This window comes from Eriocheir sinensis, unplaced genomic scaffold, assembly GCF_024679095.1.
Source record: "Eriocheir sinensis breed Jianghai 21 unplaced genomic scaffold, ASM2467909v1 Scaffold21, whole genome shotgun sequence".
Taxonomy (NCBI): Eukaryota; Metazoa; Arthropoda; class Malacostraca; order Decapoda; family Varunidae; genus Eriocheir; species Eriocheir sinensis.
In genome coordinates, this window is record NW_026111510.1 from 1,002,528 (window position 1) to 1,016,685 (window position 14,158).

A 14,158-nucleotide genomic window follows, 5' to 3' on the forward strand; every position below is an offset into this window, starting at 1 on the left:
AACACATAAAACACATCTACCCACACATGCAGAGAAAGTAATATAATTGTGGTATAATAATATAACAATAATAGCATTACTCATGACATGCAGTCAGGCTATATCTACCTAGTAAATATATACAGTATATATAGTTCCTACTGTTCATTTTAATATTTATCTACCTTTATTTTTTTATTTAAAATGGGAAATAACCAGACTGAAGAAAAAAAGTAGCAACATTTGCTGCTTGATCCCATGTAGCAACACTGCTGATTGGTTCTAGGGGTTGGGGGTGGGTCTGGAGGGGGGGGAGGCGCCTGAATGTAAACAAAGCTGCTCCTGCGCCATCTGTTGCAACCGACGTACACCAACACCCGCCCACGGTCTCCCATAGAGGCCCCCTCTCCTGTTCTATAGTCTCCTTGTTCTGAACTAACGCGGGAGAATGTCGATCTATTGTTAATAAAAACGGGTGATGTAATCAATGAATATGCCTTAAACGTAATACCAATAGGTTACTTTGTCTTATTAGTTTTCACAAACATTAAAAAGTCATATGACATACAAGTAAATATATGTCTTACCTAAATATTACGTAGAAAATATTATGCATTCAAATTCAGTATCTCTACTTTGTGATGTGGAGTTATGCACAACATTGGTAAGGTGTACAGTGTTACCATGCACCCAAACATATTATACTATGTGCCTTTTATACAGTATACTTTAAGGAGGGAGGAAACTTCAAGGTATAAGTCCGTATCTTACATATTTGCATTAATTACTTATAAAGTACCCTTCGTTTAAACATCTATAAGTGCGTTTTTAAAGGTTATTTATGCAATCATTGTTGGTAATACGCTAGGGGGTGGAGCCTCGCCAAGGATGACGGCCAAGGGGGCGGAGCCTGTATATACTAGTCCCAACTTAAGGAAAATGCCACCCGGAAACAGCCAGATCACACGCAAAAACACCGGAAACACAACACACTTGAATCACTCTGAAACCCACGCAGAACACCCGGAAACAGCCAGATCACACGCAAAAACACCGGAAACACAACACACTTGAATCACTCTGAAACCCACGCAGAACACCCGGAAACAGCCAGATCACACGCAAAAACACCGGAAACACAACACACTTGAATCACTCTGAAACCCACGCAGAGCACGCGGAGACAGCCAGATCACACGCAAAAACACCGGAAACACAAATCACAGAGGCAACCACAGGCAGAAACCACAAGCGAACACACACCAAACACGTGTCGGGAAATCACAGGCAACACACAAGGTCCACAAGCGAGAGCACACAAACGCCCAAGAGCACGACGAAAACACAGGGCAAGCGATGTTGTGGGGCGCAGCGGGGTGAGGTCACGACCTTCTCTCAGCAGAGGTCGAGAGAGAGAGAGAGAGAGTACATATTATACATATATATATATATATATATATATATATATATATATATATATATATATATATATATATATATATATATATATATATATATATATATATATATATATATATATATATATATATATATATATATATAGATATATATATAGATATAGATATAGATATAGATATATAGATATAGATATATATATATGCAAGATGGCGCCACTATAAACACTCGCCTGCGCCAGAACGGGCTGGGCCGACCATCAGTACCCACCGGGAAGAAGCCTTGGGCCGACCATCAGACCCCACCGGGAAGAAGCCTACCGGCGCTATAGGCCGCGACGTAAAAAAAAAAAAAAAAAACGGCTGGGGCCTGGCCCATCCTTGGTTGTGCTAGTGGTCTAAGGTATTACAAACTAAAAATTGAGACTAAATTATTCACCGAACATGTATGAGTACCCTCATTACCCTCTGGTGGATCTCCTGCTAGCATTTCAAGAACTTCATATATATTATCACGAGTGTTTACAGCAGGATATTTGATTCAATAGTGTAGGAGTTCACAATCACCACATATTCAGAGAATGGTATTATATACGGTTGACACGTCCTTATAAAGCAATGTTTTGATAGCATAGTGACGTTTTGCTCATTGTTTTGGCAGCGGGTCTTCCTCTTCTTCTTCATTCCTCTTTGTGTTGTGGAGAAAATCTGACCTACGTACGGGTCACGATATCTTACGCCATGCCTGGAGCTGCCGTAAAGTTACGGTGCCGGAAGAATGTCGTAACTGTTTAGTGAATAGCCCAAAGCAGCCGAAGGTTGCCTTAAGACATTTTTTGTGACTTACGAACGTCGTAACTCGTTAGTGAATCCTGGCCCTGCTGCCTCGTACGTGTGTGCATTAGATGCTTTGTGTCACCAACGCCTCTAACACACCGTGTTTATAACAGGACGCGCGGACGAAAGAATTCTAACACTGGCAAACTAACGCTCTGGGAATGTTGTAATACTTACCTCGGCCCCAGCAGGAGGGCTGGCAGGACAACCCGTCTTCGTGCTCCTTACAAGTGAACAGAGCAACGCACGACACCTCGGACAGCAGCTACACTTACACAGGAAATGATTCCTCACTCCATCTGGCCCGCTGCTTCTGCCTGGGCGTGGCAGGGCGGCAGAGTTCCCAGTGATCTCTTTTGTCGCAATAATGGCAGTGTACGAGCACGGCTTTGACGAGAGAGAGAGAGAGAGAATGAAAGTAGGAGTGTCAGGCACTTTTGGAGGAGGGATCGAGAAGATAGGAGTGAGGCGGGAGGTACGGTGTGGCCTTGCTGTGAGTACTTCACCCACGGCCTGACCACAAGCTGGGCAGGCAATCGCCAGCAAGCACCCTCGTGACAGGAACAAGACTCGTTATAATCGGTCTCTAGGTACTGCCGGGACATTCACACACGTCACACCCCATCCCCTTGCTCCTGGGGGGACGTTAATTAAGCTACTACTACTACTATTACTACTAGGCCTATTATTACTACTACTACTACTACTGCTACTACTACTACTACTACTACACACACACACACACACACACACACACACACACACACACACATGCACACACTTGCTGGGTTGCCACACAGGTCCTGCTGTCACTATGCAGTCCCGCGTCTTTCTATGTCATTGACTGGCGATCACGAGGCCAAGAAGTGATCAAGAGAGAGAGAGAGAGAGAGAGAGCATTCCCCCAGCGGCGGGCCGTTGCCCGCTCATCGACATATACATGTATTCAATAGCAATACTATGTAAGATGTAAAAATGAATAAATAAAGAGAGAGAGAGAGAGAGAGAGAGAGAGAGAGAGAGCGGATGTGAGCAAGGCCAACAGTCGCCGCTGGATGCTTGGTGCAACTATCTATAGACTTCTTGGTCCATCTTTTCCTACTTCTCCTCTTATTCTTCTTACTCTCTCCTCCTCCTCCTCCTCCTCCTCCTCTCCTTTCTAATACTCGGACTTAATTTACGTAACCTCCACCACTACTATTACTACTACTTCTACTACTACTACTATGAACTTCTCTCTCTCTCTCTCGATCACACGATGTGTCTTTGTTTGTTTTTTGTATTCTTTGTGTAATAATAATAATAATAATATGATAATAATAATAATAATAATGATAATAATAATAACAATGATAATAATAATGATTCACATTCATACACTGCAGCGCTCGAGCTTGGAAGAGATCACCACCCAGGCTTCCATGACACACTGCGGGGCTTCCTTTTCCCTGTACCACTCCAAAGTACTCGTTCGCTCCATCGCATGCTTCCACCTTCTCAGACCGTCACCTTTCGCTGCACTGTCTATCTCTCTCTTCCACTTTCTCACATCCCATTCTAGACCCTCACTGTTCCTGTCAGTCACCTTCCATTCAAAGAAACGCCTCCCTTCCTCTCTGCTCACCCACCTCACTCGCATACCATTGTCACCAACCATTCTCATGCAGTTCTTAATCCATTTGCTCTCACGCACACTCCACAAGTAAACCTTTCGTGCCAGTCTCGCGTCATTCATTCATTCCAATCTGACTTATGTATCTAAGGGTAGCCTTCCTAAATCTTTCCCTAAAGGTACTCCACCCCATATCACCCCTCAAAGCTTCCACCGCCGCATACCTTGGTGCATTCTAAGCTAACCTACCGATCCCATTTTGCCCTACTTCCAATTTATCCATTTCCAACTCACTCCATGTAATCACCTCCATCCCATACATCACACTCGGCACTGCTACACTCTTCCACACCTCTCTCAGCACATCATACTTACATGCTCTCATTCTTGCCGCACTTCCCAGACGGCCCACCCATTGCTTGACTAGGCTAATCTTCTCATTCTTTGTCCTTTCACATCCGCTCGGACTCATCCATACACCCAGGTACTTGTATGCATCTGTTTGCCCTAGCTCTGTGTCTCCTAGCCTCCAGGTCCTATTTCTCTCATCTTCTGCCCCATTCACAACCATTATCTGACTTTTCTCACTACTATATTTCACTCCAAAATCTCTCCCATACTCATTCACCACATCTAATAGTTCCTGCAGTTCCTCCGCTGACTCACTCATGACTACCACGTCATCTGCATATAGAAGCACACTTACCCTGTCTTCTCCCACTTTTACTCCTGCATTCTTTCTCCTCATCCTGGCTGCCAACTTCTCAGTATACAGACTGAAGAGAGTTGGAGACAGGATGCAGCCCTGCCTAACACCCCTTTCACTCCTCACCCACTCTGTCTCTAATGCTCCTAACCTATACCTGGCTCTTGTATCCACATACATGCTCCTAATGATTCGCACTATCTTATCACTCAAACCTACTTTCTCCAGTACCTTGCACATCACCTCCCTGTTCACTCTATCATACGCTTTCTCAATATCAAGAAACCCAAGATACAACGGACTTCCATTCTTCCTTTTCCTCTCTATCATCTCATTTACCACATACATATATTGTCCTCGATCTGCCCTCTTGTCTGTGCGCAAACCATTCTGCTCCTCACCCAGCACTCTCTCTCTCTCTCTCTCTTTCAATCCACTTTCACAGCCTTGCATTCAACACAGCACAGAAAATCTTTCCCACCGTATTCGCCAGGGCTATCGGCCTATAATTCTTCAGCTCTTTCTTACGCTTATGTCCTCCCTTGTGTATCAGAGTCACTCGATCGATCTGCATTCGTTCCATTCCCGAGGCACTCTCTCTCATTCTCCCATACACAGTTGAACAGCTCACCTCCATTCTTACACAATTCATACGGGATCTCATCCAGCCCTGCAATTCTTCTGCTTCTTCAAACATACCTCGAGACTTCCTCGATCTCTGCTAATTCTCTCATTCAGCTCATCCGCATCCTTCCTCTCAAGCGTTACACATCCCTCCCTCACCTCACCCACCCCTCCAATCTCTTCCCAGAAACCTTTCTATACACTCTTTCATTCTATCTGTGTCCCTCACTATTTACTTTGAGGCACTCCACGTTTTCACTATCAGTCACAGTCTCACCCCACAAGAATTTCTACCATTCACACCCCCCCTTCTACCTATAGGCCTTTTTCTTTCAGAGCCTCGATCAGTCACACTCCTCTCACACCTGACCTTGCATGGCCTCCCTAATCTTCCGTTTAGTGACCCTCTTCATACTCTGACCATGTATTCAGGTATTCATTCTCTGCCTCAATACCTCCTACAAGCCTTATTCAGCCTCTTTCGCTCCTTCCTAGCATCTCCCCGTGCACGGCTTGTACTTTCTCTTCCTTCCATTCGTACTCAAGTAGTCCCCAATCCGTCGAGTTGCGGCGCTCCTTACATTCCCTACAAACTCGATCGCTATATTATTGTTGTACTGGAAGCTTCCCCCGGCGACCATAGGCCTCTAGAAGGCTCCCGGAGAAACGAGCAAGGGGGCGGAGAGCAAGGCGAGCCGTCCGCGCCCCGCGGGGCGCGGCCTGGCGCCAGGCGGGAAGTATTGCCAACTCGCATATATTTTTGCTACATGTTCTTGTATGATCTAAAATACACCGTAACATTCTAGACTGTACTGTTCTGGATATATATAGGAGAAGAGGGCGAGAGAGGCCAGTCCCAGTCAGAGTAAGCTAGTGGTAATTGAAGAGTCAGAGTGAAGTGTACTACTGAGGAAGAATATTAAACTACAGAAGCTGTGCAAAGTGTTTACATATCTCCCTCCCACGGAGTCTCCTGACGGCGACACGGAACCCAAGTAACACGTCCGGCATAACACTGGTGTGAGGAGTGTAGCCATTTGTTTTTTCGCCATGGAGACTCGTTGCCAAGGTGCCCAGAGGGACGACATGTTGACTGAACTTTTGGAAGCCTTGAGACTACAGGGGGAGAAACAAGAAAGAGCACACCAAGAACTCAAAGAACAACAAGAAAAAGCACACCAAGAACTCAAAGAACAACAAGAAAAAGCACACCAAGAACTCAAAGAACAACAAGAAAAAGCACACCAAGAACTCAAAGAACAACAAGAAAGAGCACAGCATCAACAAGAAGGAACACTACAAGAACTCAAAGAACAGCTAGAAGATCGCTTCACAGGATTACAGCTACAGCTAAAAGCAGTTCAAGATGGCAGTGAATCAGTGCGAAGAGAAATGACTGATGTGACCACGAACTTGGGACAACGCCTGATAGAAGTGGAGAAAGAACACACAAATCTTCAACAAGAGATGGAGGTGGTACGGGAGACGACACACAAAGAAATATTAGAAGTAAGTGACAGAGTGAAGGCCCTTGAAGACTGCTTTGCTGGAAACGGACAGCCAGTGCCTGCAGGGGCTAGTTGTACCCAAGATGCTTCTCCTACGCAAGCCCGGGGTAGTTTGAGCCCTGTTTCGCCTGAGTTTATCCCCGCAAGAAGTTCCGCCAGCCCCATGAGTCTGCTGGGTTCGCCTGTTAGAAAGAAGCCTCAGGAGTTTGATGGCAAGGTCTCCTGGGAGGCTTACCGCGCTCAGTTTGAGCTGTTGGCAGCTCGGAACGGATGGGATGACCAAGAGTGTGCGGTACAGCTGGCCACTAGCCTGAAAGGGGCGGCGCTGGAAGTCCTTGCTCAGCTCGACAATGCGACAAAGGGTAGCTACAGCGGGCTGGCACAGGCGCTGGAGCAACGATATGGGACCAAGCACCAGAACGAGCTCTTCAGGGTTAGGTTCAGAACCCGCAACAGGAGGCGCGGCGAGTCTCTTCAGGAACTCACTCAGGACCTTGAGAGCATGGCGCACAAGGCATACCCAGGTGCCACCCCTGACCTGCTGACGGTTTTGCTGCGTGATCAATTCATCGATGCCCTGGACAGCCCTCAGCTGAAGATACAAGTGAACCAAGCTAAGCCAACATCAATGCAGGAAGCTCTGGCACGTGCCATGGAGTTTGAGTCCTTCGTTAGGTCTAGCTTGTCAAGCTTCAGGGACGACTCGACTTCTGGCTTTAGGGCACGAAAGGGCGCTGTCAGCGACACAGACAGGTTCCAAGGAACGTGCTGGTACTGCGAGAAGGGTGGGCACAAGGAGAACGAATGCTATAAGAGGAAGAAGGAATAATTTTATTATGAAGGTGGCGCTAAGAAGAAGCCCAGGGAAGGACCCAAGTGCTGGACCTGTGGAGAAAAGGGGCACTGGAAGAATGAGTGTCGGAAAAATGTGCCCCAAACGAGGGACCACCACTCGGGAAACTAAGAAGGACTGGTTCACGGGGGCAACGACCAGTCTGTCCTGTACATGCCCCGAAGATATCAGTGTGCAGGAGAACCACCATGACAAGCTGCCAAGTGGAGGGCAAGGTTGACGGAGTGTTCTGGCCTGTGGTCGTCGACACAGGCTCGGAACGCACATTGGTGCGGCCTGACGTGGTGAGTCATCGTCGGCTTCCTAAGACGCCGCATCGACTGTGCGGAGTCACAGGACAATACGCAGAGCTCAGAGGCCCAGTGGACGTGAAGTTTGAGCTCGGAGGAATGGAAGAGTTCCTCTCTGTGTACGTGGCCGACATGGATGACCCCTGCATCCTAGGTATGGATTATCTTGTCTCCCACAGGTGCGAGCTGGACTTCCGCGCTAAGCAGCTGACTGTAGGAGGAAGGAGGGTGCCACTGACGACTGTGAACAAGGAAGACCTGCCAGTGACGGTCAAGCGCACCACCATTATTCCTCCGAGGTCGGAGATGCTGTTACCCTGTCAAATTACGGGTGCCCCCCCGGCTAGCCTGTGTGTGGTAGAGAGTGGAAGTCGATGCCCGGTAGAAAACGGGGTGATTGTAGGCAGTACTTTGGTAGACCCTGCTGCAGCGGAAGTGCCTGTCGTTGTGGCCAATGTCTCCTTCAGCCCAAAGAAAATAAAACAAGGGACCATGGTGGGGTTGTGCCAAGAGATCGACCAGAAACCAAGAACCTGTGTCTGCAGGAGAACCCTGACGAAGCCCCAGGAGGAGCTGCCTGACTACCTGCGCGACCTGTTTGACAGGAGCTCCAAGTGTCTAGAGGAACCCCAAGTGGAACAGCTCAGGGAGCTTCTAGTGAGGAATGCAGATGTGTTTTCCACAGGAGACCTGGACTTGAGGTGTACGGACCTGGTAGAGCACCACATCGACACAGGTAGCCACCGCCCAGTGAAGCAAGCTCCTCGAAGGATGGCACCTGCCCGTCGCAAGGAGATGGATGAGGTGATGGATGATCTCCGGCAACAGGGCTTAATCGATCGGTCCAGCAGCCCGTGGGCGTCTGCTGAAGTGCTCGTCAGGAAAAAGGACGGTTCCCTCAGGTGCTGCGTGGACTACCGAGCCCTCAACGATCTCACCATCAAGGATTCATACCCACTCCCACGGATCGACGACACGCTCGACGCTTTGGTGGGCTCCAAGTGGTTTTCAACACTGGATATGAAGTCTGGGTATCACCAAGTCAAAATGGCGGAACAGGACAAAGAGAAAACAGCCTTCTCCTACGGTCAAGGCCTGTGGCAGTTTAAGGTCATGCCCTTTGGCCTGTGCAACGCGCCGGCCACGTTCGAGCGGCTGATGGAGAGGGTGCTGGAGGGACTTCACTGGAAGACGGCACTCATCTACCTCGACGACGTGATTGTTTTTGGCCAGACCTTCGAGCAGGAGATGGAAAGGCTATCAGAGGTTTTCGCCCGGTTTAGAGCTGCACACCTTAAGCTCAGCCCGAAGAAATGCTGTCTGTTCCAAAAGGAGGTCCAATACTTGGGACACTCTTCGGATAGACAACGGGGTGTTGCAGCGACGCTGGGTCTCTCATGATGGTCTTGACCACTACTGGTCCACGGTGCTACCTGTGAAGTCCCGGGAAGGCGTCTTGAAAGAAATGCACGACAGCATCACCAGCGGACACCTTGGGGTAAAGAAGACACTGAGTCGCCTGCGCCAAAGGTTCTATTGGGTTGGCATGAGGAAGGACGTGGAAGAATGGTGTCACGCGTGTGAGGTGTGCTGTGCAAAGAAGGGCCCCAAGAAGCGTCACCGTGCCCCATTGCAACTATACCAGGTTGGAGCCCCCATGGAACGGGTGGCAGTGGATATAGCAGGACCCTTGCCTCTGACGACGAACGGAAATAGGTACATCTGCGTCACAATGGATTACTTCACCAAGTGGCCGGAAGCCTACGCCATCCCTGACCAGGAAGCCACTACCATCGCCAAGGTTTTGGTGGAGGAGTTCTTCTGTCGCTTCGGTGTGCCTAACGAGCTCCATTCCGACCAGGGAAGGAATTTTGAATCAACAGTCCTTGCTGAGTGCTGCAAGCTCCTGGGTATCAAGAAGACCCGGATCACCCCTCTGCACCCACAGTCAGATGGAATGGTGGAGAGGTTTAATTGGACGTTGGGCCAGGAGTTGGCCAAGCAGTGCAACAATGATCAGTCTTCATGGGATCAGAAGCTGCCTGCGCTTCTCATGGCCTACAGGTCTGCCGCCCACGAGACTTTTTTTTTTTTTTTTTTTTTACGTTGATTGCCTATTGCGCCGGTAGGCATCTTCCCGGTGGGGCCTGATGGTCGGCCCAAGGCTTCTTCCAGGTGGGGCCTGATGGTCGGCCCAGCCCGTTCTGGCGCAGGCGAGTGTTTATAGTGGCGCCATCTTGCATTGGCTCATGCTGCCCCCCGGAACTCGTTCTTGATTCGCTTGGACGGCTTCCTCTAGAGTCCGGGTTGATGGGTGGTCTTCAGGACAGCATGTGGGTAGTTTTAAGCCACTCGGCGGTGACCGAAAAATCCGAGTGGTAGCGTGGGGATTCGAACCCGCGTCGTCCATCACGCGGTGAATGTGGGCCCAGTACTCTACCACCTACGCCACCGCCTACCCTTATTCACCGGCAAAGCTGATGTTTGGATGTGAGCTGCGATTGCCGGTGGACCTACTGACAGGAAGGCCTCCTGGGGAAAGCCTTCCAAGGGACGCCTCCAGTTTTGCCCGTCAACTAGAGGAACGGCTGGAAGAGGTGCACCATCAAGTCCGAGGTGCCTTGAAGTTCTCCGGGGAGGCCATGAAGCGCGGTTACAATATGAGGGCAAGCCACGTTGACTTCAAGGAAGGAGACCGAGTCTGGCTTTACAACCCGCAGAGGAAGAAAGGACAGTCTCCGAAGTTACAGAGCCACTGGGAAGGCCCTTACACTGTGCTAGAACGCCTCTCCGACGTGACTTACCGAATCCGGAGAACGGAAAAGACCAAGCCGAAAGTTGTCCACGTCAACCGCCTATGGAGGTGCCACGGTCCGGGAAACTACACCTGGAACAACTACAGACACCCAGCAGCCGACGAAAACGCAAGGGACGTCCAGGACCGAGAGGAGGTCGACGACGACATAAGCCTTCTGGACCTTTCAGCCGAGGCAGATAACCTCCCGGCTTCGGCAGATGTTCCAGGGACACCCCAAGAAGCGGACGACGACGAGGCGCACCAGGAGACAGACGTGCAGGAGGTACCGAGCAGAAGACAGAGACAACGCAGGCGTCCACAGCGATACGATGATTATTATGTTTTTGATTAATTCTCTTACGTTAGTATATAGTTAACTGCCCTTTGACGTTAAGTTGAAGACCATATGACCTTTGCTGGAGCGAGTGCGGAAAATTGAATTAGGATCGCTGAAAACACATTATTATATACAGTTATCCACCCCCAGTGGACTTCCCTTCTTTGACTAAGACTTTTATACAGTTTATGTGAAACACCCCCTAAAACTTATAACTTCCAGGCCATCCTGATGCCCTTGGTGGGTGGTGAGGTCAAAGGCCCCATCTCGTGGATGAAATTCACTGTAAGGTGAGAAGAGGTGGATGTCTAGCGGACATCTTCTCAAAGCTAGCACAAGGCGTACACTGACCAATGATTAGTCAAGGCTGGGTATTGTTGGAAAGAAAACCACATGCTTACCCTGCTTCACCACAAACAAGTTAAATTTGACGGCGCACTATGTCAAAAAATGCCCTGTCCACTGTTATCGACACCCACGGCACCAGCTGTGACCCACTATTGTCCACACCTGCGCTCTAAGGGCTAAAGATTGTGGCTGTCCGAGAGGGTTCAGGAGGATGGAGATCAACAAACTCCTCAAAATGACCAACAATAATACTGTATGCAAAAAATTAAAGCCTGTCAGAAAGTTGTGTGTGACAAGAACTAACATTTTTGGCGGCTGTGGAACACTGGGAGGGTGTAGGGTTATTATGTGCCCCACTACTACTACTACCACTACTACTACTACTACTACTACTACTACTACTGCAGGAGGATGGCGGGGGCAGCAGTGAGGCGGTGGTCGGCGGAGGAGGAGAGAGACAGGCGGAGAAGAATGTCAAGGTCCATTTCAATTCTTCCTTCAACGTTGTCAAGTACGGGGACGGCACTGACATCAAGGTGTGTGTGTGTGTGTGTGTGTGTGTGTGTGTGTGTGTGTGTGTGTGTGTGTGTGTGTGTGTGTGTGTGTGTGTGTGTTTGTATTTACCTAGTTGTATTTACCTAGCTGTATTTACCTAGCTGTATTTACCTAGTTGTGACATACGGGAAAAGAGCTACACTCGCGCTGTCCCGTCTCCATATCCGCTCTTATCCAACTTTTCCTTAAAATCATGAATGTTTCTTGCACAAACCACCTCCTCCTCCAGTCCATTCCACAGCTTCTGTTTGGGAAGCTAAACTTTTTCACATCTCGCCTACACGTGGTCGCCCTCAACTTCTCTCCATGTCCTCTCGTTTCTCTCTCGCTCCACACACACAGGTCCTCTCTGTCCAGATTTTCCACCCCGCTGGCCACCCTGTACACCGCTATCAGGTCTCCTCTTTCTCTTCTTCTCTCCAGGGTTGTGAGCCCCATGCTATTAAGTCTTTCCTCATAAGTATGTTCTCTAAGCTCCGGTGTGTGTGTGTGTGTGTGTGTGTGTGTGTGTGTGTGTGTGTGTGTGTGTGTATACAGTCCCCCACACAGGGCCTATAGCTGTACTAAGATTCCTTCATTTGATCCATATATTAATTCATTTGCAAGCAATCTGAATTTATACGCTTAATTTTACCCTCAACAAATTCACGGGGAGCCAAAGTCTGTCTTCTTAAACGTATAGGCACCTCAGTTCACCTGTTTGAAAAGCTTCTCATAGCAGTTGCTGGGCTCTCCATGGAGTGTTTGGTGATGCCAGTGATAGTTTCATATGACTTCTGCATCTTGAGAGGAGAAAAACACCCTTGAAAACCCTGATAATCTCTGTGGCCTTGGGAAATAGTTATAACTGGAGATCAATATGTATAACAATATTGACCTAAGAACACCCAATTCTTTATCTTTCCAAGGCATGAGTGACCCCCAAACCCTCCTTTCCACAGGACTTGTCAAGCCAGTCAGTGAACCCAGTCTGCAAGACGTCTTGGTCAAGATGGGACACAACCTAACACGGAAACCCTTCAAGCTGGAGAACCACTACTGGGTTGGTCACAGCTAAAGGAGAGAGAGAGACAGAGGGAGAGAGAGAGTACCTTACAGCCTACTATTCCTGCAGTAAGCGGTGCCTGGTGTAACCTGAATTTCCTGTTGTCCCTCTGCCTCCACCTCCTCCTCCTCCTCTCTCCCTCCAGCTGCCAACCCTCACCCACTCTCTCCGCCAGTTGAGTCTTCTGTACCCCCACTGTTGTTGTTTTCCCGGCCTGAGAATACCCCGCCAGGACTCCTTGTAATCACCGTCATGGTTTGCAGGCGGGTGTGTGGTGACCCAGGGCGTTGAGGGAAGCCAGACGCTCTCCTATAGGGCTTCAGGCAGATACAACTCCCTCATCACCTGCTTCACTCCAGCCCAGACCTTGCCACTCACACCCAACAGCTGCTTCATCTTAAGGTGGGACTGGTTAGGTTACGATATGTTTAGGGTATCTTAAAACACAGGATAGGCGGGAACTTAGGGTATGAATCCATAAAGAACGACCTCACTTTGTTGTATTGAAAGTCTCATTAGTAAGGAAGCATATATGAGTTTTCTGAGTCAAGACCTGTAGTAACTGTTTGGGGTTTTGTTAGGCTATGTTGGGTTAAGTTTAAGGTATCTTCAGACACATGATAGCCAACACCTTATGGTATAAATCAACAAAGAATGACCTCACTTTGTTGTAGAGAAAGTCTCGTTAGCAAGGAAGCATATATGAATTTTCTGAGTGAAGGTCTATAGTGTTTGGTTTGGTTTTGCTCGGTTATGTTAGGTTAAGTTTAGGGTATCTTCAAACACAGGATAGCCAGCCCCTTATAGTATAAATCAATGAAGAATGACCTCATTTCGTTGTATAGAAAGTGTAGCCGCGTTGTGGCGGCTTGGGCAGGATAAATCAGAAGACCCGTCTTGTTTTACTCGCTTTTAATATGCGTGTAAACCTGAGCGAGGTAAAGAATACATCTCATCAACACTTGTCAGACAACACAATACAACACTTACAGCTACATCAGATACACTAAATGTCATCTTATCCTAATACACCAAATGTCACCTTATCCTATGACACAGCATCAAACTAATAATACTCACAATTATTGAGGGGTCTAATAATAGCCTTGTAATCTGCCGCAACGGACTTGCGCTCTTGTCCCTTGTCTCCTCGCCTCCGGATGGAAGCCTCACCCTCCTATCCCTCGTCTAGTCGTGCAAAGGCGAAGTCGGAGGACACGTCCTCCACGTCTTCCCTTTCTTGCTTCCTTTA

The 14,158-nt window shown here is 48.5% G+C and overlaps 1 long non-coding RNA gene across 1 annotated transcript; it reads left to right on the top strand.

Annotated features, from left to right (window-relative positions):
• Window positions 1-11,693: 11,693 nt before the first annotated feature.
• LOC126990836 (uncharacterized) lies at window positions 11,694-13,380 on the top strand. Its single transcript, XR_007744852.1, has 3 exons — window positions 11,694-11,842; window positions 12,803-12,974; window positions 13,170-13,380. It is a non-coding gene; the product is annotated as an uncharacterized LOC126990836 (long non-coding RNA).
• Window positions 13,381-14,158: the final 778 nt, after the last annotated feature.